General features: G+C 35.0%; 1 protein-coding gene and 2 long non-coding RNA genes across 8 annotated transcripts in view; 2 read left to right on the top strand and 1 right to left on the bottom strand.

Moving 5' to 3' along the window:
- The window catches only part of hipk2 (homeodomain interacting protein kinase 2), a 197,666-nt gene that overhangs the window by 79,149 nt on the left and 91,191 nt on the right, over positions 1-27,326 (bottom strand). The window contains 1 exon segment of one of the 5 annotated variants that reach the window (NM_001443906.1): positions 10,846-10,973. The gene's annotated coding sequence lies outside the window, so the exon portion shown is untranslated. 5 annotated transcript variants of the gene reach the window in all.
- On the top strand, positions 299-6,203 carry LOC141378729 (uncharacterized). The gene is made up of 2 exons (XR_015514796.1): positions 299-1,159; positions 5,779-6,203. It is a non-coding gene; the product is annotated as an uncharacterized LOC141378729 (long non-coding RNA).
- Positions 18,034-25,583, top strand: LOC147839667 (uncharacterized). 2 transcript variants are annotated; one of them, XR_015514779.1, is made up of 4 exons: positions 18,034-20,144; positions 20,316-20,368; positions 20,450-21,642; positions 23,657-25,583. It is a non-coding gene; the product is annotated as an uncharacterized LOC147839667 (long non-coding RNA). The 2 variants fall into 2 exon arrangements; XR_015514778.1 differs by lacking the exon at positions 23,657-25,583 and having other exon boundaries at positions 20,450-22,758.

The raw sequence follows: 27,326 nt of genomic DNA on the forward strand, positions 1-27,326 counted from the left end.
AATTTAGTTTATTTAATTCACCTGTAGCGCATGTCTTTGGACTGTGGGGACAACTGGAGCACCCGGAGGAAACCCACGCAAACACGAGGAGAACATGCAAACAGAAATGCCAACTGACCCAGCCGAGACTCGAACCAGTAACTTTCTTGCTGTGAGGCGATCGTGCTACCCACAGCGCCACCATGACTAACCCAACAAAAAATATTAAACCAAATTAATCATTTTTAGAAATGCAAATAAATTGAACATAAAACAATTAAGTTGTCTTAAAAAATGTGTCATTTCAACTGGTTTTAATAAGTAGTTTGAACAAGCAGCAAAAGCATTTTTTTTTATATTGACTGTACAATATATATATATTTTTTGCCAATTTAATTTCTTTAGTTGAATCAAATAAACTTTTCTAGGCACCTCAACTTTCATCAAACTGACTAAACATTTTATTGTTAAACCTTGTATAACTTTCAAAAATGTTGTTGAAACCTGATTAAAATAAAGTAAAAGTAAGTAAAATAAGTAAAAGTAGCATAAATACATTAGTTATCATAGGGCTGGGCGATAAGGAAAAAATGCAGTCTCTAGAATTATTTTCCATATTGACCCATAACGTTATATATTTTGATATAAGTTGTTAATATCAGATTTAAGAGTTCCTCAACAATGACTGAAGCCACAGAAATTAGAGGGTTCATTGAATGGCATAACATATTTTTGGATGATAAATTTTCTGTGGCCAATCTCTAACATCAACACACTTTTAGATTCCCATTGTTGCACATTTCTGCTGTGTGATCGGCTCTTTGATCAATATAGAGTAAAATATCCAGAGCTTATCAATGTTATTGACATATTTTATCGCGATTCGATTTAATATTGTTTATCAGCCCAGTGCTAGGTTGTCATGACTTTGTCAAATCATTTTTTACAGTGTATGACCAAAATTTCCCATTGATATATGAGATTTTTTGTACACCTGTGACTAGGAACAGAAAATTGTTTACCACAACTTCCTGTTTCATGTGGATATAAAAATGAGGAAACACATATTCCAAACATAACTGATTTTATAAAATAGATGTGGCTATGAGAAAATATGTTTTTACAAATTTCCACCATTCATTCATTCATTTTGCTTCAGCTTAGTCCCTGATTATCAGGGGTCGCCGCAGCAGAATGAATCAGCAACTATTCCATGCCCTTGCAACCGCAACCCAGTACTGGGAAACACCCATACACACACTCATTCACACACACATACACCAAGGCCAATTTTAATTCATCCAATTCACCTATACTGCATGTCTTTGGACTGTGGGGGAAACCCATGCCAACAAGGGGAGAATATGCAAACTTCACACAGAACTTGTGTTTGGGACTAAAATCAGCGACTTTTTTGCTGTGAGGCAACAATGCTACCCACGGAACCACTGTGCCACCCTATCACCATCATAATTTAGAAATTCCAGTCAACAGAAGTGCTATTCATGGGGACTTTAAAATCTACATCAAACACTTGGGCTCCATCCACACGAGTACAAAGGCAGATTACACCCCCTTGTTTAATTGAGGTTAGCAAATGAAAACGCTTCATTTATTACGACTCATTTATTTCTGCGTAGCAGAGGAACGAAACAATGGGGTATTGTTATGGAGAGGTGATGCTGGGTTGTGTAGGGTGAGTTAATCACCTGTCAGAGCAAACGGTAATGAAGAGATTCCCCTCTGTTCTGTTCGGCATGTGAGAAAGACACAAGGTCACAGAGATAGTATTGTATGTGCATCTCTGACATGTCTGAGTGATGAACAAATCATTCTTTTCAACTGCTTCAACTTAATGACTTAAAACAAACCAATTCACCGTCAGTTGACTTTGAGAACTGTGACAAAGCGAAACAGAATACCAAACTATAAGTGGTGTATCTAGTAATTAACAATTGTTATTGATTCTTAGACAGATTACACAGTAAAATACAGAATACAACAGTGAAAAGAACCAATATTTTATCCTGTTAACAAACCCACCCCAGGCTGCTACCTAGTACTCAATTAAGGTCATTAAAATCCTGACTTGGCTAACACCGCTAATAATAATAATAATTAATAATTCTTTACATTTATATAGCGCTTTTCTGGGCACTCAAAGCGCTTTACACACAATGGGGGGATCTCCTCATCCACCACCAGTGTGCAGCGACGGCAGCCATTTTTGCGCCAGACCGCACACCACACACCAGCTGATTGGTGGAAAGGAGACAGAGATGAAGCCAATTGGAATATGGGGAGGGTTAGGAGGCCATGATGGACAAAGGCCAGTGGGCAGATTTGGCCAGGATGCCGGGGTTAAACCCCTACTCTTTTCGAAGGACATCCTGGGAGTTTTAACGACCACAGAGAGTCGGGACCTCGATTTAACGTCTCATCCGAAAGACGGCGCTCACTGAGCAGTATAGCGTCCCCGTCACTATACTGGGGCATTAGGACCCACACAGACCGCAGGTTGGGCGCCCCCTGCTGGCCTCACGAACACCACTTCCGGCAACAACCTAGCTTTCCCATGTGGTCTCCCATCCAGGTACTGACCGGGCGCAACCCTGCTTAGCTTCAGTGGGCGACCATGTGAGAGTTGCAGAGAGCTAGCTGCCGGCTAGCTGCTACAATAAAAGTCTTCATCTTTAAATGAAGAGAAGATGAATAAGATGAGATACAACAACAACATAGTTTTATCAAGTTACTCAGGTTATTAAGATCTGATGTTTTTGAGACAAACTACAGTTTAACAACATTTTGACATTTAAGTAATTTGAAATAATATAATTAAAAGAAATAATGTAGAGAGAAACTATAAGGGAAACAAGGTTAACAGTTGTTAGAAGAAAGATCATGGTCAGAAAACAGGTATAAATAAAAAATAAAAACATGAATCACAAAAGACAGAAAAGTGCCAATTTATGGATATTTTAACAGTATGGATATTTTAACAATAGTGTAATTTCAAAGCAACTGAGATTTTTTACATTTGGTTTCCATCGCTGTACATAAGCACAAATACACACTTTTGAGTAGCACACATTGACTAACTGTCCCCAATTAGAAACTGTCCACATTTATTAATGTATTTAACTTAAAAGCCAAATGAATGCATTTGTATGGTTCAGACGAATCAGTGCTAGTGTTTGGAGCGTGGGTGCTTTGAAACCTTTCTGGTCCTTTTTTTTTCTATATTTTCGCAGCGTATGACAGCAAGATCTTCCATTCCATTTTTATTATTAATTACAATCCCTCTTATCACCCCCGTGTGTGCGAGGGGGAGCGAGATAAGGCGAGATATTGTGTTTGTGTGAAGGCAGAAGAATGCAGCATGGCTAATTGCGTTTGGCCGTTTGTGCTGTAACGTATCTGCAGGCAGATTAAGTGCTCAGTCCTGAGCAGCACAATAAACGCAAACACACAGCCTGTCTCTCTCTCATTCCATACTGCTGTCTGCCCTTTTTTGTCTCAGAAAAATATTCTCTCTGACAGAAAAGAAAGAAGAAATGACTCTTGTTTGGACTGAGCAATTCTTTTTGTTTTAATTTATTTACTCTTTACTACAACACACAAATAGAGGTACATTTAGATACAAATGACATCATCAGAAGATGCTCTAATAGTATTTACTTCATCTCGTTTTTTAAGTTATCCTAAATGAACTAAAAGAGCCATTTCTAAGCATATTTCATGAGTTACATACAGTTGATTGAGACTGATCTCAGATCTAATTTTAGGACAGTTGTTGCTCACTGAGCAAAGCAACAAACTGTATCTTTGCTAATTAGGCACGGGTGCTTCTGCAAGGTGGTAATCGCTAAACTCAAAGCATCAAATGAATGTTTTCTAAATCTTCAATCTAAAATGAAGATTAAACTCGAACAAGTGTTTCTATAAACTTTAAACCCCTAAGATTAATTTTATTGTCAGCATTTTCCTCTTAATTCAATCCCACGCAAAAAGCATGCTGGGAACTACAAATTACCTAAGCAGGCAGTTGGACCGACACAATTCCTTCATGTTGTCCCAACACAAAGCAATTAAGTTAACTTAATGGTTTGCAAAATTTAAGTAGACTGAACTTAAAACAAATAAATTGGCCAAAGAAATCACAAGAATTGTGTTGTTTCAGCTCATTTGTAACAGGTAGTTTGAACCAGCAGGAGGTTTTTTTTTTTGTGTGTTGGGACTAGAATTTTGTTATTTAAGACTTAAAACGTAGAACGTTTCTACATTTACCCCAAATCCCACCTACCCTGTACAATGCTAAAATAAAAAAATACACTGAAAAAAACTATTCAAAGTTGCTTCCTTGGATTTACAATTTTCTTTTTAAAGATAAGTGGTTGTAAACAATTTATTTGGGTTCAATTTAAACAAACAAATGAAGTTGAAAATTACTTCATTGAATTTGTTTGTTTAAATTCATGCTGTATAAATTGTTTTATAAATCTTTTTTTTTTCAGCGTAATGCCAAAATAAAAAAAAGTGCATTAAAAGGCATAAAACTTTCGTTAATCAAATGTATGTAACATTGTAACTTTTACAACTCATATCAAATTTGAACACTGAAAATATGATGTCTGAAAAACTGTTGCAAACTTTTTATGTTAAATTTAAACAAGCAAATTAAGTTGAATATTATTAAATTTAAATAGTTAGCTAGTCAGGGAAAACCTTTTTTATTTAATAATAATAATAATAATAATAATAATTAGTATATAACTTTTATAATATTGAGTTGCAGTCACTTCTTTCTGCCTCCTCTTCTTAGGTTTTATTATATGGAGACTGTACTTTATCAGGAAAATATTGTGTAAAAATTGACAGAAAACCTCATCGATGACATAGAGAGAATTTATTTGGGTTGAATTTAAACAAACAAATTAAGTTTAACATTACTAAATTTAGTTTGCTTAAATCCAGCCCAAATCAATCGTTTGCAAAAATTTGGCAGAAATCAGTTTCTTCAGTGTAGTGCTCAAATAAAATATAGTGCATTAAAATGCATTTAATTTCCGTGAATCAAATTTATGTACCATTGTAAGATTCACAACTCATAACAATTTTAAAGTTGCCAGTCAGTGAAAACCTTTTTTATTTAATAATTAAAAATAATAATAACAATAAAATAATAATAATTACAATTTGCACACAACGTTCTGAATATTGAGTTGCAGTCACTTCTTTCTCTTAAGTTTTAGGATATGGAGGCTGAACCATACCATGAAAGCATCATGTAATAAATGACAGAAGTCCTTGTCAGCAACATGGACAGAAAGTTCATCTCTTTAAAAAAAAATAAAAATATTAAAAACCTTATATAGAACCCCAGATTATAACCAGCAGTGCATTTAAGAGCATAAAAATTCCTAATATAATTAACATGGATTGATTGACATTGACTCATTTCACTTTAAACTTTTCACCAAATTGAAATATAATAAATTTTTAGCACTGTCGCCTCACAGCAAGAAGGTCACTGATTCGAATCCCAGCTGGGTCAGTTTTCATGTTCTCCTCATGTTGGCGTGGGTTTCCTCCGGGTGCTCCGGTTTCCTCCACAGTCCAAAGACATGCTATAAGTGAATTGAGTAAACAAAATTGGCCGTAGTGTATGAGTGTGTGTGTAAATGTGAGGGTGTATGAGTGTTTCCCAGTACTGAGTTGCAGCTAAGGGAATCCACTGCATAAAAAATTTGCTGAATTAGTTGGCGGTTCATTCCGCTGTGGTGACCCCTGATAAATAAGGGACTATGCTGAAGGAAAATGAATGAATGAATGAACACACAGAATAACAGCAAGTTTAATTAGGCCAGAAACAATTTGGGGGCAGGGCTAAATGAAGAATCCTTTTAAATCATGCATGATTGGCCACGCCTATAAACACTTCTCTGATTGGCTGTGATTTGCAAGACACATTTCAGACACACCCACAACTGTTCGTTTGTGTGTGTCAGTCTTTTGCTCTCACACTCGAGGGCACTAAACACCTAGACAGATTGCTTTATCAGGTAAACATTGAAGAAAAACGACAGAATAAAGCAGCCGGTATCGCTCTAATGGCACTGATAACGGCATCAAAGCGTCCTTGAGCAAGTAATGACAAAAGCAGACACGCCGAGCCGCTCTGGGAACGACGACTATAAAGAAAAGGCATTAAAACGGTGACAAATCACCCATCATCTTAAACAAGGGCCCTGCGTTGGCAATCTCGCAGCTATGACGTGATACAGGCAGGCATGTGACAGCTCTAATTTAGAGATTTGTGGAGAGAACAAACCAGGTGTCAGTCGTGTATGGATACACCTCCACGGCCTGCGGGAACTATCAGTCTGGCGGACAAAACGTGCAATAACAAAGACTCCCGGAGAGCGGACACTCACAGCCCAATGCTGCACTCTTTTCTATTTTATGCAACTCTTTAACATTTTACAGAATATGCTTACAAAGTCTACAGTGTTGAGTAGCTGATGCAATTCCACTGACATTTGGATGGAGACGAGTACAAAATAATGCACAAGTCATTTTGGCTTGCTCCGATAGTGATACCGCGCTTCTATTCAGTTTTATTTTATGCATTTATTTAATCGGGGCATATGGAAAATGGTTGCTGTATGCACGTTTTTGACTTTTCTAAAGCATAAAAATACCATCATTAAGTTGTAGATATTAAAGAAACATGCTGAGTAGACATACTTGATTCTTAAAAAACTAAAGTGTGTCCTCGATGCCTGTACCATGATGATGCTCTAGATCAGGTCATTACGTACTGGACGTTGCTTGTGTTGTTGCAAAAAATGACTTATTTAAATTAATAAAAAAAAATAATTAAATGTATCAATAAAATTAAATATTAAATTACCCATTACTTTGTGTGTTATCTACACGTACCCTAATCGTCACAGATGTTATTATCTAACCTTCCCCCAACCCCCAAACGTCACATTAGCATGGGTGTTAAACAGGGCTTAATCTGTGACTCCTCAGGCCCCGTTTACACTAATGCGTTTTAGTTTGAAAACGCATAAGTTTTGCTACGGTTACGCCAACCGTCCACACTACGCCGGAGTTCTCGAGCGCCGAAAACGGAGCGTTTCGAAAACGCTGGAGAGGCCGTTTTCATTTTGAAACGCTGCTGCTCCGTCTCAGTGTGGATGATGGAAAACGGAGACATCTGAAAACGGAGGCGGGGCTGCAGACGTTCGCCTCTCTGATTGGGGCTTTTCCTGAATATTAAGTAGCCTAACACACAGTTCAGTCCTGAATCTTCTCCGTGTAAGTTCAGACTTCGCAAGTTTGATCAAGGCTGCAGTCTCTTCTTCTCAGTTTGATATGGAAAAGCAGACTATACCGAGGACACGGGTAAATCTTCAAAGGGAACAGTGTACTTTATAACTTCATTCACATCACTCTGGCTTCGTTGTTTCACTTTCTCAACAATAAAATGTAAACATGATTTAAGGAACTGCCTATTTTCATTTTAATATTAGCAACTTAGACAGCAGACATGTTGAGGCGCCGTGCTGTATAAGATGAGCGTCATCTTCACTGTCTGGATATTTATAACAAAACGGAGCCGATAACAACTGCCTCCTTTCAATTTCAGTGAAAATACGAAACATCCCCTCTCTTTTGCTGAGTATCAGTTTTAAGAATCGATAATGGCCATTTTAAAAGTATAACATACAATAAGTTTATACATTATAGGAAATAAAGGCAAGCGATAAGTCAATATACAGAATGTACGTGGTTACATTAATCATTAACTTATCTTTGCGCTCAGCCAAAACACGTTACCTGAGAACAAGTAATAGATTCCAATGCCCAAAGTCAGGGAATATGTCGTTAGATAAAGACAACAAGATAAATGAAATATCCCGTTTAATAAATATAGTGAGATTAGATCCAGCGGGAGATGCTTGATGAGAAGTCCGACTAGCAGAGCTCTCATCTGGGTACATGGGCTGCAGCGCTTGCCCGAGAGCGTCTGTGTGGTCATGTGATGTGCGTTTTCAGCGTTTTGGTGTGGACGGAGAGCAGTTCAGAAACGCTGGGTAAAACGCGAGTGTGGACGCGGATCGTTTTCATTCTAAAACGCCGTTTTAAAACTAAAACGTACTAGTGTAAACGGGGCCTCAACCATTTTGCCCGCGACACTTCCTCATCGCTCCTTATCTTCATTTGCGACACCCCAATATCACCCCCCTCCTCTCCAGGGGCCTCATGTATCAATGCTGCGTACGCACAAAAACTTTGCGTACGCCAGGTTTCACGCTCAGAATCGCTCACGTTTGGATTTACTAACAATGAACTGAACATGGGAATGTGCGCAGGTTCACGGCAGCTTTCTGGCAGGCGTACGCACATTTTTTGTGCGTGTCTGTTTTATTTCCATTGGCGACTCCTAGAGGCAGTTGTGTTAAATTCCTCTCTACAAAGTGTCTGAGCCTTGCAATGGCAGCTGTATGAGACGGGTTCAGCAGGTATATAAGGTTTCCATACCATACAGTTGACCAGCTAAACATTAAAGCACAATTTGCAGCAGTCGCCTGTTTTCCCAATGTAATCTGAGCTATCTACTGCACGCACATTGCTATAAAGACACTATCTGAAGATGAATTTGCATGCGTGAATCAGAAACATTTCCATTCCATAAATGTGCAAATAAAATATGATGCTTATTGATATGAACTTATTGATGATTCCTACTTGTCTTTCTCGTGATAAATAGTTGGCAAAATCTGATATGTTGCGGGGGAAAAAACAAGAAAGAATTCATCAGACGCTGGATTCGAGCCGAGTTCATGTTCGAACGTATCAATTCATGATCACAAGCGTCTTACAAGGTGCACCACTGAGACTGATAAGGGTACTGCAACATTTTACAGATATAAACCACACTATTTCTATCTTTAATGCACTCAGTGCGATGTTCAGACCCAACTGTGTTAACCGCATCAGCTAAACTCTCCCACTCTATTTTTTTCTTTTGTTGTTAATTCCGGAGAACAAACTTGCAAATAACACCGCTTTTCTCCGGTCTACCTCCGAAAGCAGCAGCTCCAATTCACATTCTGTTCAAAGTTTCTCTTTTTGCTTGCTTTTGCCATTGCTTTTTCGTTGGGTTTTCCCATTAGCATAGTCATTAGCATATTCATACGGGGGAGGAGGCAGGGAGGGGTTTTGTGCTCGTGCATGTTGCGCTCAGTTTCACGTTCATTCGGATGTACAAAAGAATATGCGTGAGATTCGGCGTATGCAGTGTTTCATACATCTGAATTTTTTCCTGCGTACGCACATTTACAGCTTTGTGCGTACGCAATGTTTTAGTAAGATTTCTACGCAAGTCTTCGTACATGAGGCCCCAGGTCTTCACTTCCGGCAGTGACAATCCCTCTCCCCTGCTCTTTACTTTCGTCTGTTCGCAACATCCACCTCCAAAATTTATTTATTTTCTTGTCGGCTTAGTCCCTTTATTAATCAGGGGTCACCACAGCGAAATGAACCGCCAACTTATCCAGCACACGTTTTACGCAGCAGATGCCCTTCCAGCCCAACACTGGGAAACACCCACACACTCTTACACACATTCCCATACACTACAGCCAATTTAGCTTATTCAATTCTCCCATAGTGCATGTCTATGGATTGTGGGGGAAACCGGAGCACCCGGAGGAAACCCACGAAAACACAGGAAGAACATGCACACTCCACACTGAAACGCCAACTGACCCAGCCGGGGCTCGAATCAGCAACCTTCTTGTTGTGAGGCGATTGTGCTACACACTAGGCCATGTCAACATGAAGAGAACATGCAAACTCCGCACAGAAATGGCAAGTGACCCAGCCAAGGCTCGAACAAGCGACCTTGTTGCTGTGAAGCGACAGCACTACCCACTGCGCCAACAACCTGCCAACAATGAGAAGAAAAAAAACAAACGTATTTTTTCAAATAATCAAATAACATTAAATTAAAAATGTGAGATGAAATTACGTCATTTATTGTAAATGCAAAAATACAGTTTTATGTTGCACATGTATATAATTTTGAAAATAGCCAAAAAATAAAAGACATAATATGGGTCAAAATTAGATATATTTTTTTCTTTTATGCCAAAATTGTATTAGAATATTAGTTAAAGATGAAGTTCCATTAAGATATCTAGTAAATGTCCTACTGCAAATATATCAAAACTTACTGGTTAGTAATATGCATAGCTAAAATTTTAGTAAATGTAATAGACATTTTCTCAGTATTTAGATGTTTTAAACCCTCAGATTCCAAATTTTTCAAATAGTTGCATGAATATTAAAGCTATATGCCAAATATTGTCTGATCCTAAAGTTTACATAAATGGAATAATAAATAAATAGATTTATTTAACTTTTAGAATATGTATGAACCTCTAATTGACACTTCAGCTTTGTTTTTTTTAGTCACACATTAAAATAAATAATTTTAAACATAAACATCCCAGCAAAATCCCATTTTAAGGAAATATACTGAACATATTATGTGATATTTTACAATATTTTTGGAAAATAAAATATATATACAGAATTTAATCTCAATGCTACGAACCCTATCTTATACCCCCGGTTTCCTCTCATATAAACACACAGTCAGTGAGATGACAGTACTGTATGTGCTCGAGAGAACAACAGATGACTTTGGTATTTCCAGCTGTTCCAGGAACAAGGGTGTGATGATGTCTCATCTAAACACGGCAAAAAAACAGTCCAGCCAGGTCAGGACAACACCCCAAACCCAAACACACACACAAATCTTCAGAGACACGACAAAACAAGACAAACCTAATAACAGTGAGCAATCCTCAGAGATTCACCTCTGACACCAGATTCAGCAGAACTGAGAGAAGATCAGCAGCAGGAGTTCACATCTGAGTCTTCTGGGCTTCATTCAATCTTGAGTTTAAAAAGAGCTACAGTAGATGAAGGACAACAGAAGTGAACGAGTTCATAACAAACTTTTTCTTAATAAGAAATACTGTGAAACAATTCAATTTTGACAATATAAATAAACAATGAAAACGTCAGATAAAATATAAATATAAAAAACAATTAAATAAAAATACCAGAAAATATAGAAACAGTTGTATTATACATAACTAAAAATTATAAATAATATATTATAAAATAATACAAATACAAAAAGGGGCGGCGCAGTGGGTAGCCCTGTTGCCTCACAGCAAGATGGTCGCTAGTTCAAGCCTCGGCTGGGTAAGTTAGAATTTCTGTGTGGAGTTTGCATGTTCTCCATGTGTTGGCGTGGGTTTCCAAAGTCCAAAGACATGCGGTGTAGGTGAATTGGATAAGCTAAATTCTCTATAGTGTATGTGTGTGAATGAGAGTGTATGGGTGTTTCCCAGTGATGGGTTGCAGCTGGAAGTGCATCTGCTGCATAAAACATATGCTGGATAAGTTGGTGGTTCATTCCACTGTGGCAACCCCTGATTAATAAAGGAACTAAGCCGATAATAAAACGAATGAAGGAATGAATACAAATAATAAAAAAATAATTGTAATATTTAATATGAAAGTATTGATGTACTTTATCGTTTAAATAATTATATAATAAAAATATGAAATATGAAAAATGCGAGAAATAGAAAAAAAATGAAAAATTTAAAATGCGAAATTACAATGGAAAGTAAATCAGAACAAATACTAGTAACATACAAACACAAAAATAAAATATATTAAAATACTCAATATGAAATATCTTAAATTAAAAAAAAATATTTAAGTGAAAAATACAAAAACATGCCATGGAAAATATCCAACAAATAATATCACAAATTACAAGTATTAATATTAGATTTAAAAAAAAGGTGTAGGGGTTGTTCACATAGGTAGATAGCTAGGTAGAAAAAATGTAATAATACACTTATTTGAAAATGAAATATTCTAATTATATTATACAACAAAATTATTTATTCCCAGACATGGGTTGCGGCTGGAAGAGCATCCGCTGCATAAAAAAATGTGCTGGATAAGTTGGCGGTTCATTCCGCTGTGGCGACCCTGAATTAATAAAGGGACTAAGCCAACAAGAAACTGAATAAATGAATGAACAAATTATATAAATAAATAAAATCTATATTAAATCTATTTAATTCCAAATAATATTTGTATTATATATTAATATAATAAAAATAGTACTGCAATATTTTCTATCTCAAATTTGTATATTATTTTATATTATTTAGATGTATATTATTTATTATTTATTATTTATATGTATATTTTTTATTTCTTATTGTTTTTTTATTTAATTATTGTTATTGTTATTGTTTTATTATTTTTTATTGTTTATTTATATTTCAAAATTGAATTGTTAATCCTTTCATTTTACAGTTTTATCGTAATAAAATCTCAAATAATAACATATAATAAAAACAAAATACATATTTAACTAATACAAAACTTACAACATAAAAAATAAAAGATGTTATCCTTAAAAAGACTTTTTCTGTCTTGTTAAAAATACATTTTCTGACATATTGAAAGAAAAGCAGGTAGACTGAGTTACTAATATAAACACTTGAGCTTCGCGTCCCGCCCTCAGATTCATCCGACTGCTCTTTTAAAGCGGACATTGATCTGCTGTGCTGCGAGTCATAAGGTGAGCTATTTTTAACCCCACGCAGAGTCTTAAAAACGTGCAGCACATGGCATGAGACAAAGCAGACCCATCTGCCGCGTGCACAATGACCAGCACATGAAACAAAATAATGATGTGAACGACCCTTTTCACTCTTATATAATGACATAAGCCAACACTCATGGAAGAAGGAGAGAGACAGAGAGAGAACACAGTACAGATAAATCAATCGACGGGACACACGTTGAGCTGCTTTTTTTAAATTCAGCTAAACTCTGTTTTGGAGTATCACACAAATTGCATTGCAATGGACAATTTTCTCAAGACGCTGATAATTTAACAGTCATCAGCTTCTTAAATACTCAGAAGTTATTCATTTAATATATTTGTTAAAAAACAAAAACAATGTATGTACATTTATAAAGCAATACATTGTATTATATCACTTTAACGCTAATGTGATGTTTTTAATACATCGTCTATAGATGGGACAGTAAGGCCCTGACCACACGAACACAGGTATTTTCAAAACCACACTTTTTTTTTATGCAGTTTCGCTGTTTTTCCACATGAAAACGCAGTATTGGCTGATTAAAACTGAAACTTCTGAAAGTGAAGTGACTGAAACTTTCTACATTGTGGTTGTGTGGACACTACTGTATAACCAATTCGTTTTCGCCTCATGACTGTTTTCTCCTTTTTGATTGGCTGGGTTCACACCGAATGCAGATAAAATTTTGCTCATTTGTGGGAAATGTATTGCGTATCCTGAATTGTTCGACCATGTGACGGTAATGCTCTCACGTTTCCATCGACATGTATGCAGTTTACTAGTGAAATATACTTGATTTTTTGGCGAAGCAGTGGCGCAGTAGGTAGTGCTGTCGCCTCACAGCAAGAAGGTCGCTGGGTCGAGCCTCGGCTCAGTTGTCGTTTCTGTGTGGAGTTTGCATGTTCTCCCTGCGTTCGCATGGGTTTCCTCCAGGTGCTCTGGTTTCCCCCAGTCCAAAGACATGCAGTACAGGTGAATTGGGTTGGCTAAATTGTCCGTAGTGTATGAGTGTGTGTGTGAATGTGTGTGTGGATGTATGCCAGAGATGGGTTGCAGCTGGAAGGGCATCCGCTGCGTAAAAACTTTCTGGATAAGTTGGCGACCCCGGATTAATAAAGGGACTTAGCTGAAAAGAAAATGAATGAATGAATGAATAAATATACTTGATTTTCAGTTGGTGTGAGCTCAGCATAAAAGTGTCATTATTGCCACCTGTTGGTTTGTCGTGCGCTTAACAGGCATCACAGTGAGGTTTTGAATTTTTGAAGTGGACGGAGATTTTAAAAAATAAAAAAATGAAAGTGCATGGGGAACACCAACACAATCTCACGACAATTTGTAACTTTTTGATTTATATTTTTGATTTGTAGAAATTCCTACATTCTCATACACTTTAGCAAGATTTGCTCATCCCCCAGTGACGGTTGGGTTTAAGGGTGTGGTTTGGTGTGGTGGTTTCCAGACCTTTTTAAAATCATACATTTTCATATGACTAAACTCACTTGTACAAATTTGCCAATAACTGTCAAAACGTTTCCTTGTGAGATCAGGCTGGAAAAACTTTATAAAAATCCCCATGTACAGTCGCAATCAGAATTATTAAACCCCCTTTGAATTTCTTTTTTTAAATATTTCCCAAAATATGTTTTACAGAGCATGGAAATTTTCACAGTATGTCTGATAATATTTTGTCTCCTGGAGAAAGTCTTATTTGTTTTATTTTGGCTAGAATAAAAGCAGTTTTTAATTTTTAAAGCCATTTTACGATCAAAATTATTAGCCCCTTTAGGCTATATGTTTTTTGCGATAGTCTACAGAACAAAACATTGTTATACAATAACTTAATTACCCTAATCTACCAAGTTAACCTAATTACCCTAGTTAAGCCTTTAAATGTCACTTTAAGCTGTATAGAAGTGTTTTGAAAAATACCTAGTCAAATATTATTTACTGTCATCATGGCAAAGATAAAATAAATCAGTTATTAGAGATGAGTTATTAAAACTATTATGTTTAGAAATGTGTTAAGAAAATCCTCTGTCCATTAAACAGAAATTGGGGTAAAAATAAACAGGGGGGCTAATAATTCTGACTTTAACTGTATGTAAATTTAACATTGTTTTCTCTTCTGGCTGCCTTTATCAGTCTCACACAATTTTCTGAAATTCGTGAAAACAATAATGTGGAGTTTTTCTTTTGTTATTTGAGCATAAAAAGGTCTTTATCAAGACAACTGCACAAGCTTAAAAAATGAATTGAGTGAGAAATCAGTTCATGACAGCATGTGGAATACATTTAGAGAATCAGAGTATATACAAGGTCAGATTCCATCAACTGCACAAGCTTAGAAAACATTCATTCATTTTCCTTCGGCTTAGTCCCTTTATTCATCAGGGGTCGCCACAGCTGAATGCCCGTTCCAGCCGCAACCCAGTACTGGGAAACATCCATAAACACTCATTCACACACATACACTCATACATTACGGTTCAATTTAGTTTATTTCCTTTATTCATTTCAACTATACCTGTGGGGGGTAACCGGAGCACCCGGAGGAAACCCATGCCAACATGGGGAGAACATGCAAACTCCACACAGAAACTGACCAGCCAGGGCTCAAACCAGCAACCTTCTTGCTGTAAGGTGACAGTCCAAACCACTGAGCTACTGTGTCGCCACTTCAAAAACAAAGAAGACTAAAACGTAAATTATAATATATGGTGCATATAAAAAAATAGTCATTATTTGCCATGAACATTTGTGATATAATGATTAACTTTTCTTAAATATTACATTTTGAATGTACTGTCTCTAAAAGGTCCTGCTTGACTCAATAAAGAGTTCATAATTGAGATAATTAAACTAATTAGCATCCCTACTGTCTATGCATTGATATTTATATGAATTTTAGGTTGTGTTCAGTTTTTTAGTTTTTAGACAAAGTCCATTAAATACAGTATTATTGATGCAATTATTAATTAATGACCTTTTCGAAGTAACTCACCCAACACTGACTGCAACCTTATTATCTAAAGCAGTGTTCTTAACCATGTTCCTGAAGGACCACCAACACTGCATGTTTTGGATGTCTCCTTTGTCTGTCACACCCATTACAGGTCTTTCAGTCTCTGCTAATGAGCTGATGATCTGAATCAGGTGTGTTTTGTCAAGGAGACAGGGAAAATGTGCAGAGCTGGTGGTCCTCACGGAAAGTGGTTGAGAAACACAGTTCTTTTAGCTAAACTTTAAATATATATATATATATATATATATATATATATATATATATATATATATATATATATATATATATATATATATATATATATATATATATATATAGATCCTTTAATTAACATTTCCTTATTTTGTGATTCACATATGTTTTCCATTAATTTACAGTTAGGAATGACATTACAGGAGCTTGATCTCTATTCTGTTGACTTTTGACATTTAAAATTCAACACTATTATAACAAATTGACTTTTAACATTCAAGTAGTTTAAAACAATAAGTAAAACTGCAAATTTACAGATAATAAAAGTGAAAGTTATAGTGAAAACTCCTAAATTGAAATACAGAAGACACTTTTGGGTGTAAAAAGGTGAGAAAAAAAAAAAAGGGTGTTGCTGGCAGAGAGAGCGGAAATGAGCTTCTCTGCCTCTCATATATAGCTCAGGACAGAGCGGATGATGGCAAAAAACACAGCTGCATTTCCTCTCTGCCCGCATAGTTTACTCTGTGATCTGTGCCCAGCTGCCAGCTTTAGACATGGACTGTAAGAATACAAACAGTGACGGATCGGCCTGAGTTTTCTCTCACGCCGTGTGAAGTTACGATTATCAAATTACCCCTATTACCGAAAGCCTCCGTCATAAAAGCCAATAGAAGAGACGAAGGCCACACATGTTGACCCGCTGCCTCGCTCTTCCATAAATCACGTCATGCTGTATGTGTGCTGAGAAAATGATATTGCCCAGGAGTTTAGTTTTACTGTGGGGCAAGAGTGTGTTCAAATCAACGCTTTACATTTTATATGACATTTATGTTCTTGGCAGATGGTTTTCTATTAAAGCAACTTGTTGCGTGTCCTTGAGGAAGATTGTGCCAATACTGTGTCTGTGACAGTTGCTCGGAGGAGATATTTGTTTTCATGATTTGTGTTTATCATCAGGATTGCCCATATATTAATTGCTTTTTTTATTTAGAGTGTGAACAGCTCGCAAAAACACTTATAAGTGAATTTCTCTGAATTTACATGAATATTATTGAATATTAATATAATAAAATATAATATATTAATTATATAGAGGGCGTCCTCTATATAATTTAATATAACATAAGAAAAATAAATATAAGAGAACAATATAAGAAAATAATGTTATATAAAACATTAATGTTTTTATTGTTCAAATATTTCACAAAATTTTGGCTTTACATTTTTATAATATAATATAATATAATATAATATAATATAATATAATATAATATAATATAATATAATATAATGCAATACAATACAATATAATATAATATAATACAAAATAATATAATAAAATGTAATATAAGTTATTATAATTTAAAATAATGCAAATATATATGATATAATCCAACTTTTTAATAAAAACAATATAAAATATAAAATGAATGTAAAATAATAAAAAATATAATACTGTGTAAAAGAAATTGAACAAATAATAAAATAATATAATATAAAACATTTATAATATAATAAAAATAATTAAATATAAATATATATAAATATATATATATATATATATATATATATATATATATATATATATATATATATATATATATATATATATATATATGGTATAAAAAATAAAAAATGGTATAAAATGAAATAAAATGAAAATGAAATAAAAAATGAATATAGTTTGATAAAACTTTAATATAATAAAAAATAAATTAATATAATATAATAAAAATTATGTAATAAAAGTATGTACTAAATATATATAATATATTTATTATAATATAATAAAAATAAATATAAAAAGTATATAAGAAAATAATAATAAAAATATGTATTTTTTTATTGGTAAAATATTTTACTAAATTACAGCTTTACATTTTTAAAAATAACTTATTACAATTTAATCTTATTTACTATAACTTTTTTCTCATGTGGGGTCAGAATTCTAATTCAAATGACATTTATGACAGATGTTATCTTTTTACTCGATGTTATTTTCTGAAATATTTTTGCAATAAAAAATGTTCAATAAAAGCATATTTGATTGTAATTTTTTTATTATTATAATTTATGGTGGTTATAATTTTGTTATTTATTTTATTTTTTAAATGCAGTATTGGTGATTTCATAACAAAAAACTATGTAACCTTACACTTTTTGACAACAATAGCAGAAAGTTTGTATCTCTTTCATTTTATCCACTCATTTTGAATAATAAAGCTAAGATCGCAGGGCGTCCTAAATTGTCCATAGTGTATGTGTGTGACTGAGTGTGTATGAATGTTTCCCAGTGATTGGTTGCAGCTGGAAGGGTATCCGCTGCGTAAAACATATTCTGCATAAGTTGGCAGTTCATTCCGCTGTGGCGACCCCAGATTAATAAAGGGACTAAGCCAAAAAGAAGAAAGCTAAGATTGCTACAGTTCTTGAGATTTAAACAATGTATCTGGTGTGATTCATAAAACAGGCAGGTCAATAGGCAGCAACCTCATTTTATTTACTCTCCCTAGCCAATTTGTCACATTTGCTGCTTGGGGATAGTTAATTTTGGCCCCTGACTGTACAAATCGAGTGCAGACGCAAGATTAAAGCAGAAACTATCATAAAAACAGAGACGCACAGTATCGGCTCTCCTCGACGCTTGCTTCTTTTTAATTGGACAGCACAGCCATTCTAATCATAGGTGCTATTATTTACACAGCTATCAATCTGAGCTCGGGCTGACTCCCTCTGCTGCTTATAATGACTCAGATTGATTGCTCGCTGTGACATAGGATGAAATAACATCCAGCGAACGCGTCCCCCATTCCTTACACCTCTATGACCCTCCTCAAACACATCCATGCCGTCTCTCTTTTCAACACACTCGTTATACATACTTGAAGCTAAAAGGCTTTCTGTTGAAATGGACGAAAATTATAGCTCTAAACTCCAAACCTATAGCTTATTTCTTCCGTTGAACACAAAAGGAGATGTTTAGCTGAGTGTTCATGCTGCTCTTTTTAAAGTGAATGTGAATGGAAAAAAAGAAAAGGAAAAAGAGTTAATAAATAATCTTCTCTAGGGCAGATTATATAAACAGTGATTATATAACAGATTATCACTGTTTATATAGTAAACAAAACGGATTAAAGAATAAATATTTTCTTTGAGGTAAATTTTGAAATGCTATAAGTTTATTTTATGTAATGTTCAATTAAATAACAACAAAAAAGAAAGAAAGAAAGAAAGAAAGAAAGAAAGAAAGAAAGAAAAGAAGGAAGGAAGAAAAACGCCCATGCCGTCTCTCGTTGTTGAATCTCTGAATTCCAAACCAAGTTTTCCTTCTTTCACAAAAGAGATATTTTGATGAGTGTTCATGCTGCTCTATCACCATACAGTGAAAGAAAATAAAAATACTTTTTAAGAAAGATTTTATTGATGTAAGTTTAATATAGACTTCAACAACAAGAAAGAAAGAAAGAAAAAAAGAAAGAAAGAAAGAAAGAAAGAACGAAAGAAAGAAAGAAAGAAAGAAAGAAAGAAAGAAAGAACGAAAGAACGAAAAAAAGAAAGAAAGAATTTCTTGATGGTTTGGTAAACTTTAAATGTCAGCAACGGAAATAAAGTTCAAACTAAAGATTCTCTTTCTTTCATGAAATACAAAAGCAGATATTTCGCTGAATGTTCGTGCTGCTCTGTCATACAGTGAGAGTGAATGGTAAAAATGGGTTTTTGAGGTAAAAAAGTAATATTTGCAAACTATTTGTATCAGGGTATGTGCATACCATATTAAAATCTGCATCACACACTGTGTATGCAAAGCAGTTCTGAGTAAACCTCTTTACGTAAAATGTGTATTATGACAATCTGGTTTAGAAGAATCAAATCTGACAAAATTATTTAAAATAAACAGGATCACATTGGTAATAGCATACATTTTAGCTAAGCAAAAATCAATATGAGTTGTATATTACAGCATTGCTGAGGAAAGTTAAGGCTATATGCGATGATGCAATGCACCCTTTAAACCCTTTAGATTGTTTCTATCCGGACGCTGCTATAGGACAGTAAAGGCAACTGAAGCAATCTATAAACAAACCTTTGTGAAGTGGAACTTTGATATTTATTGAGAGGTGAAGGACTTATTAAGTATTACATATTTTGAGACTGTGTTATGTTAGTTTTGTTTATTGTGTGTAAAGCGAGACAAGGACCAATTTAAGTAAAGTAAAGAAGTAAAGTAAAGAAGTAAAGTAAAGAAGTAAAGTAAAGAAGTAAAGTAAATTAAAGTAAAGTAAAGTAAAGAAGTAAAGTAAATAAAGTAAAGTAAATTAAAGTAAGGTAAATTAAAGTAAAGTAAAGAAGTAAAGTAAAAGTAAAGTAAAGTAAAGTAAAGTAAATTAAAGTAAAGTAAATTAAAGTAAAGTAAATTAAAGTAAAGTAAAGAAGTAAAGTAAAAGTAAAGTAAATTAAAGTAAAGTAAATTAAAGTAAAGTAAAGAAGTAAAGTAAAAGTAAAGTAAAGTAAAGTAAAGTAAAAGTAAAGTAAAGAAGTAAAGTAAATTGAAGTAAAGAAGTAAAGTAAAGTAAAGTAAAGTAAAGTAAAGTAAAGTATTTTGATCGTCAACAAACAGTTTAATCACACTAAAGGAGCAATGTTACGGAAGCCAAATACTGTACTGGAATGTCTGACATTTGCCTATGTTTATGCCAGAAGACAATCGTCTGTAAAGTATAGACATCTGATGTCTGTATATGTGCAGTTAAGGTCAGAATTATGAGCTGTGTGGTTTTTTCGTGTGAATTCTTATTTTATTTTTTTATTTTTTTACAGTAATAAAAGCCCCCTTAAGACATTATTATTTTACAGAACAAACCATTGTTGACAAACAACTTGCCTAATTAACCTAACTTGCCTACACTGTAAAAAAGTTGACTCAGCTTAAAATTAGGGCAAAAAACTTCAGGACACTTTTGAGTTTACTCAACTTAAATCGAGTCAAGTGCAGTAATTGGGTTGAAAGTTGAGTCAACTAAAAATGTCCTGAAGTTTGTTGCCTTAAAATTTATATTGAGTCAACTTTTTTTTACAATGTACCTAATTAACCTTGTTATGCTTTTAAAATATACATTAAGCTGAATACTAGTATCTTTAAAAATGACTAGAAAAATATTAGGTATTGTCATGATTGTGATAAAATAAATTATTAACTGAAAAATTTGATATTAAAACTTTTGTTTAAAACTGTTGAAAAAACGAAATCCTATCTACGTTAAATAACACTTGGGAATTAAAAAAAAAATGATTTAAATGTTACAGGAGGGCTGATATTTCTGACTTCAACTGTATATCACAAAATACCATTTGAGTTTGAATATCCATAAAAACAAGAGTATACTTTGGGCTTTTTTTTTGTCAGTTTAGACCTTGTTTTTTTCTCCTCACATCTTCTCTTTCTTGTCTCCTCTTGTCCTTCAGAATCTACAAGCGCCCTTGAAACAAAAACACAGGTGGTAAAAGTTTTTCAAGCCTCTGTTGACTGTAAATTTCCATCGCACCGCCAGAGGTATGCAGTATATAGCGTAGCATGTCGGCTAACATTGGTCCATTACACACTGCCTGCATGAACTGAGAGACATAAAACACTCTCAGAATGTGTGTTTGTGCGTTAGGTGGGAGTTTCAGTCTGCCAGCTTAAACACACACACACACACACACACACACGCAACTCACGTAGCCAAATGCCTTTGCCTGAATGCTTGTTATGTCATCTATAAGAGACGTTTGAGGGGAAAAAAAACATGTTTATAATCCAGATCTTGTCAGGGCAGGTAAGAAGTGAAACATCTGTGGCAATTCATTCATCTAAATTAAAGATGTCAAAACATATGAAGAATTCAGAGATAGCAAATGTGTTTTAAGAAATGTAATTTAAGAATTAAGCACTCGGTTGACCACTAAACTGACATATGTCATGCTCTGAATCTATACCGACGCTTGCCCTAATTTGAATAAAGTTTAAATTATGTAAAGTTCCACATTTAAAAATTTTGCTAATAGATTTGAATCCAGTGTTCATATATATTTATATTCCTGCACCCCCAAAAGAACTTCCTCCCCCCCGAACACACAGATGCCAGTTTCAATTAGTCTTACAAAGCGTTTCTTGCACGGCTAGTGGGGGAGATGGGGAACTCATTACAGAATTCCTTTCCTCACACTTTGAAATATAGATAGGAAGCTCAGCGCCATCATTCCAGCGGTGTACAAGAGAGAGAGAGAGAGAGAGAGAGAGAGAGAGAGAGAGAGAGAGAGAGAGAGAGAGAGAGAGAGAGAAACACAAGGAAGGGGAGATAAAGCTCTAAAATGAAAGAAAACATGAGAGGTTGTTAGTTTAAATGTAGCTCTTTAATCATGTTTAATATTACAACTCCATATTTAAACAAGCAATAGAAGTTGTTTTAAGGTTTGTTTAATTTTTTTACAGTAAACAAACATTAAGAAAGAAAGAAACAAAAAGAATAAAGAGAAACAGAAAAATACAGACAGAAAGACAGACAGAAAATAAACAAATAATAAAAAGTAAGAAAATATATGGGTGACATGGTAGTGCAGTTGGTAGTGCTGTCGCCTCACACCAAGAAGGTCGCTGGTTTGAGCCTCGGCTGGGTCAGTTGGCATTTATGTGTGGAGTTTGCATGTTCTCCCCGTGTTCACGTTGGTTTACTCCGGGTGCTCCGGTTTTCCCCACAAGTCCAAGGACAAGCGGTATAAGCGAATTGGGTAAGCTAAAATTGGGCATAATGTATGTGTGTGAATGAGTAATTTGGATGTTTCCCAGTGATGGATTGCAGCTGGAAGGGCATCAGCTGCGTAAAAAAACATATGCTGGATAAGCTGGCGGTTTAAAAAAATTAATAAAGGGACTAAGCCGAAAAAGAAAATGAATGAAGAAAATAAATATAGAAAGAGACTGACAAAAAACAAAAAAGAAAGAAAAAGACAAGACAGAAAAAATAAAGAAAGAAAAAATAATGAAATAATTATAGAAAGACAGAAATAAGAATGAAAAGGGGAAAAGGAATAAAATATGAATGAAAGAAAGAAAAAGAATGAAAAGGAAACAGACAAGAAAAAGTAATGAAAAGAAAAAAAATAATGAAAAGAAAAAATAATTAAAAGAAAATAAAAAATATATAGAAAGAAACAGACAGACAGAAAAGAAAGAAAGAGCGAAAAAAAGAAAGAAAAATAACAAAAAGGAATGAAGAAAAATTAAGAAAGAAAGAATGAATGAATGAATGAAAAGGAAGAACAAAAAATAAATAAATAGAAAGACAGAAAGGGACAGACAGAAAGAACAACAATGAAAAGAAAGAAAATACATTTAGAAAGACAGAAAGGGAAAAATGAAAAGGGAAAAAGATAAAAAAGAATGAAAGAAAGAGAAAGAATGGAAAGAAAGAATCAAATAGAAAGACAATGAAAAAACAGACAAAAAAAAGAAGGAAAAAAGGAAGAAAGAAAGAAAGAAAGAAAGAAAAAGAAAGAAAGAAAGAAAGAAAGAAAGAAAGTTTTAATTAGTTATTAAAATAATCCTCTTTTTCTTGATGTGTTTTTTCAGGAGTGCAGTTCTGGCCTAAATCTTTCCACACCTTCCTCACTAAATTAAAAGGGATGTATGTGACTTTTTACACACCTACACTTCCTCTCCCTTAGGACCATCCGGCACAAACACACCTGTTAGAAGCCACACACACCTGTTAGACATCCACACACACAAACACGCACACACACCCATATGCACTGCAAAAACCTCCTAAAGCAGCACTGGCACGTCTACAGCAAACTAAAGATGTGTTTCAACCGTTACTGCTGCATTCTGGAGCTGCTCTGACGGATCGTAATTGATAATTGCTTCTAAATGCCATCTCAGTTCTGCACGGGTAAAAATAATAACACTTAACAATAATAATAAAGCTATAATTAAATGCTGAGGTAAAAGTCATACATCTTTATTAAAGGGATAGTTCACCCAAAAATGAGAATTTGCTCACTTTTTACTGGCGTGAAATGATGTCAAACATTTCTGAGTTTCTTTTTTCTGCTAAACAAAAAAGAAGATATTTTGGAGAATGTTAGAAACAGGTATTGACTTCAATAGTGGAAAAAAAACTAATACAATGGATGCCAATGGTTGCTGGTTTTCCAACATTTTTTTGACAAATGGAGGGTGCATTTTTGGTGAACTGTGCCTTTAAATATTAGTGTTTGTATTTGCATATAGATGATTTAAATGTAGTCATGTAATTGGCCCATGAACATTTCCTGTTTGTTATCAAACTCTTTCATAACTCTAACAAGAGACAATTCAATCATAGCTTGCACTCAAAAAATATGTTTGCTGCTTATTTAAACTACTTATTTAAAATGAGCTGAAACGATACAATTCTTGAGTTTTTTTGGAACAACTAAATTGTTTTGTTCAATCAACTTAAAACTGTAAAAGTTAACTTAATCCATTTGCAATGGGATTACGAGAAACTTGGTGTAATCCAGCATTTTATACAGTGTGTTAAAACAGCTATCATAACATTATTTGTCGATATGTAACTCTTTTTGGATTATCTGAAGCAACAGAAATTAAAAATGTAAAACAGGAAATACGTTAGGACCATTGTTGTCGTTTACGTCCCTCAAAATGATCTGTATATTTAAAAGATTAAGTGCTCTATTTTAACGATCTAGGGGCAAAGTTTAAAGTGCACGGCGCAAAAGCACTAAGGGTATGTCTGAATCCACTTTTGCTATTTTAAGAATGGAAAAATCACAGAGATGGGTTGCAGCTGGAAGGGCATCCACTGCATAAAAACTTGCTGGATAAGCTGGCGGTTCATTCCGCTGTGGCCACCCCGGATTGATAAAGGGACTAAGCCGACAAGAAAATGAATGAATGATTCAGAATACAGTGTGTGCCCTAACAGGGTTGTGCTCATTCTGTTAATGAGTCATGGGTGTGTTTTGAGCATAACGTGCAATAAACCAATCAGAGACTCATCTCCCATCCCCTTAAGAGTCAGTTGCATCGCACCATGGCGTATTTGCTATTTACATGCCAGACTTTGTAAGAGGAAAAACTGAACGCTTCACTAGAGAGAAAACAGTTAAACTGACCATCTGCAGCGCGAGGATAAAGAATGAGCCTCCTCCAATCAGCCTCTTCACTTACTCACGCACTCCAAAGACATCTCTTCTAAAGACATCTATTATCTACGTGTTTAATTTTGCTTGTTAAGCGCAAAGATTTGTTTCAAAACTATTTCTAAATTCAGTTCTAATTTTCAGCAAGCAAATAAATTAACAATAATAATGAGTTATATCCAAACACACGTCCTATTCCCTATATGGTCCAAAATCTGACAGGTGGACAAATCTAAACTAGTTTTTATTAAAAAAATATATAAATATTAGGGATGTAACGGTATTGTAAATACCGTCATACCGCAATATTATTTTTTTTCGATATTACCGTAGTCGCATGACTCGGTAAAACTATAGGTCTTCTGAGAAAATTTGCTCAGGCGAATGAAGCGAACGGGAGGTAGCTGAAACTACATTTCCCATCAGCCCAGGCGTGGCCATAATCCTTTGCGGTCTGTTGTCACTACAGATCCAGTAATGCGGAAATGGAGTGTGCTTCTAGTAGCGGGGATGAAAAAGAGCTGGAGATGATCGAAACCTAAAGCGGGTGTTGTCGCCGCGCGCGTACTGAATAGCGGTGTTGTCGCGCGCGTTCTGATCGGCTGTGTTGTCGCGCGCGTACTGTAAAGCAGAGAGGGGGGTTGAGCGCGCATACTCAAAAGCGTTGTTGTCGCGCGCCTACTGAAGGGCGGGACGGAGTGTGTGTCGCGTCGCGGGGGCACTTTTGATCATTTTGGAAGGGCACTTTCTATCCAAGACTAAAAAGGGCATGTGCACTGCACAGGTTGAGCCCTGTGTGTGCACGTGCCTGCAAGTTGGGGAATACGACTAATAATCAGTCATGGGGACTGCAGAAACACAGCACACTGTTCAGATTGATGCAGACATGAGACCTCTATCTCACTCATGGCTTGTCCTCTTAAGTGGGGGAAAGACAATGCACAACGTTACCCACTGCTGTCAACCTGGGCCAAGTCATATCTCTCTGTCCCAGAAACCTCAGTCCCAAAGGAGAGGGTTTTTTTTTGTTGCAGGGGACATTGTAAATGCCCAGAGATACCAGCTTTTACCAGATTATAGTTATAAGATAATTTTCCTTAAAGCCCATCTCTATCTAAGTGAGTGAGTGATTAAATGTTGAATGTGATGAGTTTTCAACAATACTAAATTGAAACTTTATTTTTTTACATGGTTTAATATTTTTTTGTTATTAAAATTGAAGTTCCTGTTTCAAAGCTTACAGATAGATGGCTAATTTGTATGTCATTGACACTTTTGGCACTTTTTTGGAGTATTTTCATAAGTTTTGTTTTTCCTGTAAATGACTCAATAAATATCGTACTGTGACATTCATACCGAGGTATTACCGTACCGTGAAATTCTGATACCGTTACATCCCTAATAAATATGCATATAATAAAAAATACTGTTAATAATAATAACATTAAACAAAAGCATGTTGTCATGAATCAACTGAAAAAGCCCCCTGAGATGAAGAAGACATGGAGGTAGTGGTTTTTATATTTAAAATAGTATTTTTTGTAATATTTTACTTCTTTTTAAAATTATTTTAATATATTTTTAAATATTATAATTTTCATTTCAATTTCAATTTCAATATTTCAATTTTCATTCACAAAACAAGAAAATTAGGGTTGCACTGGTCTCAAAATCGCAGCACATCATGCTAAACACAAGTACAAGTAAATTTCCAACATTAATACATCATTCATTTTATTTGGAATAATTTATCGTCACTTCTGATCAATGTAATTGCTGATTGAAGCGTCCCGGTTAAAAATGTTCTATAAAATAAAAAAAGCCAGCAAACTGACCCCATTGGGTTTCTGAGCCCTGAGCTCTCGCAGCCCATGTGTTTATTGTAGTGGACAGAGTGGGTCACTTAGCAACTTGACAGTGGTTAATATCCGACCAGACCGTGACCAAGTGTGACCACGTGTACGTGTCTAATTACATGTGTGCACATCCGTCTATTTCGTGCCTAATAATCAAGCCGTTCAATTAGCGCCACCGTCTATGGAATCCTATTGCCGTGGTAACAGTGTAGGAGGGGGGCACCGCGGGCACAAAAAAAGGGGCACTAAATCCTTCCCACAATGCTGTTCTAACATGTTAGCGACGGTTGCTAGGGCACTAGACGGTGAAATGCGTGTTTGGGCGGGGATTGGATCCTGGTTCTGATTTGTTCTATGTAA

Source organism: Danio rerio, chromosome 18 (assembly GCF_052040795.2).
Source record: "Danio rerio strain M-AB ecotype USA chromosome 18, GRCz13ab, whole genome shotgun sequence".
NCBI classification, from domain to species: Eukaryota; Metazoa; Chordata; class Actinopteri; order Cypriniformes; family Danionidae; genus Danio; species Danio rerio.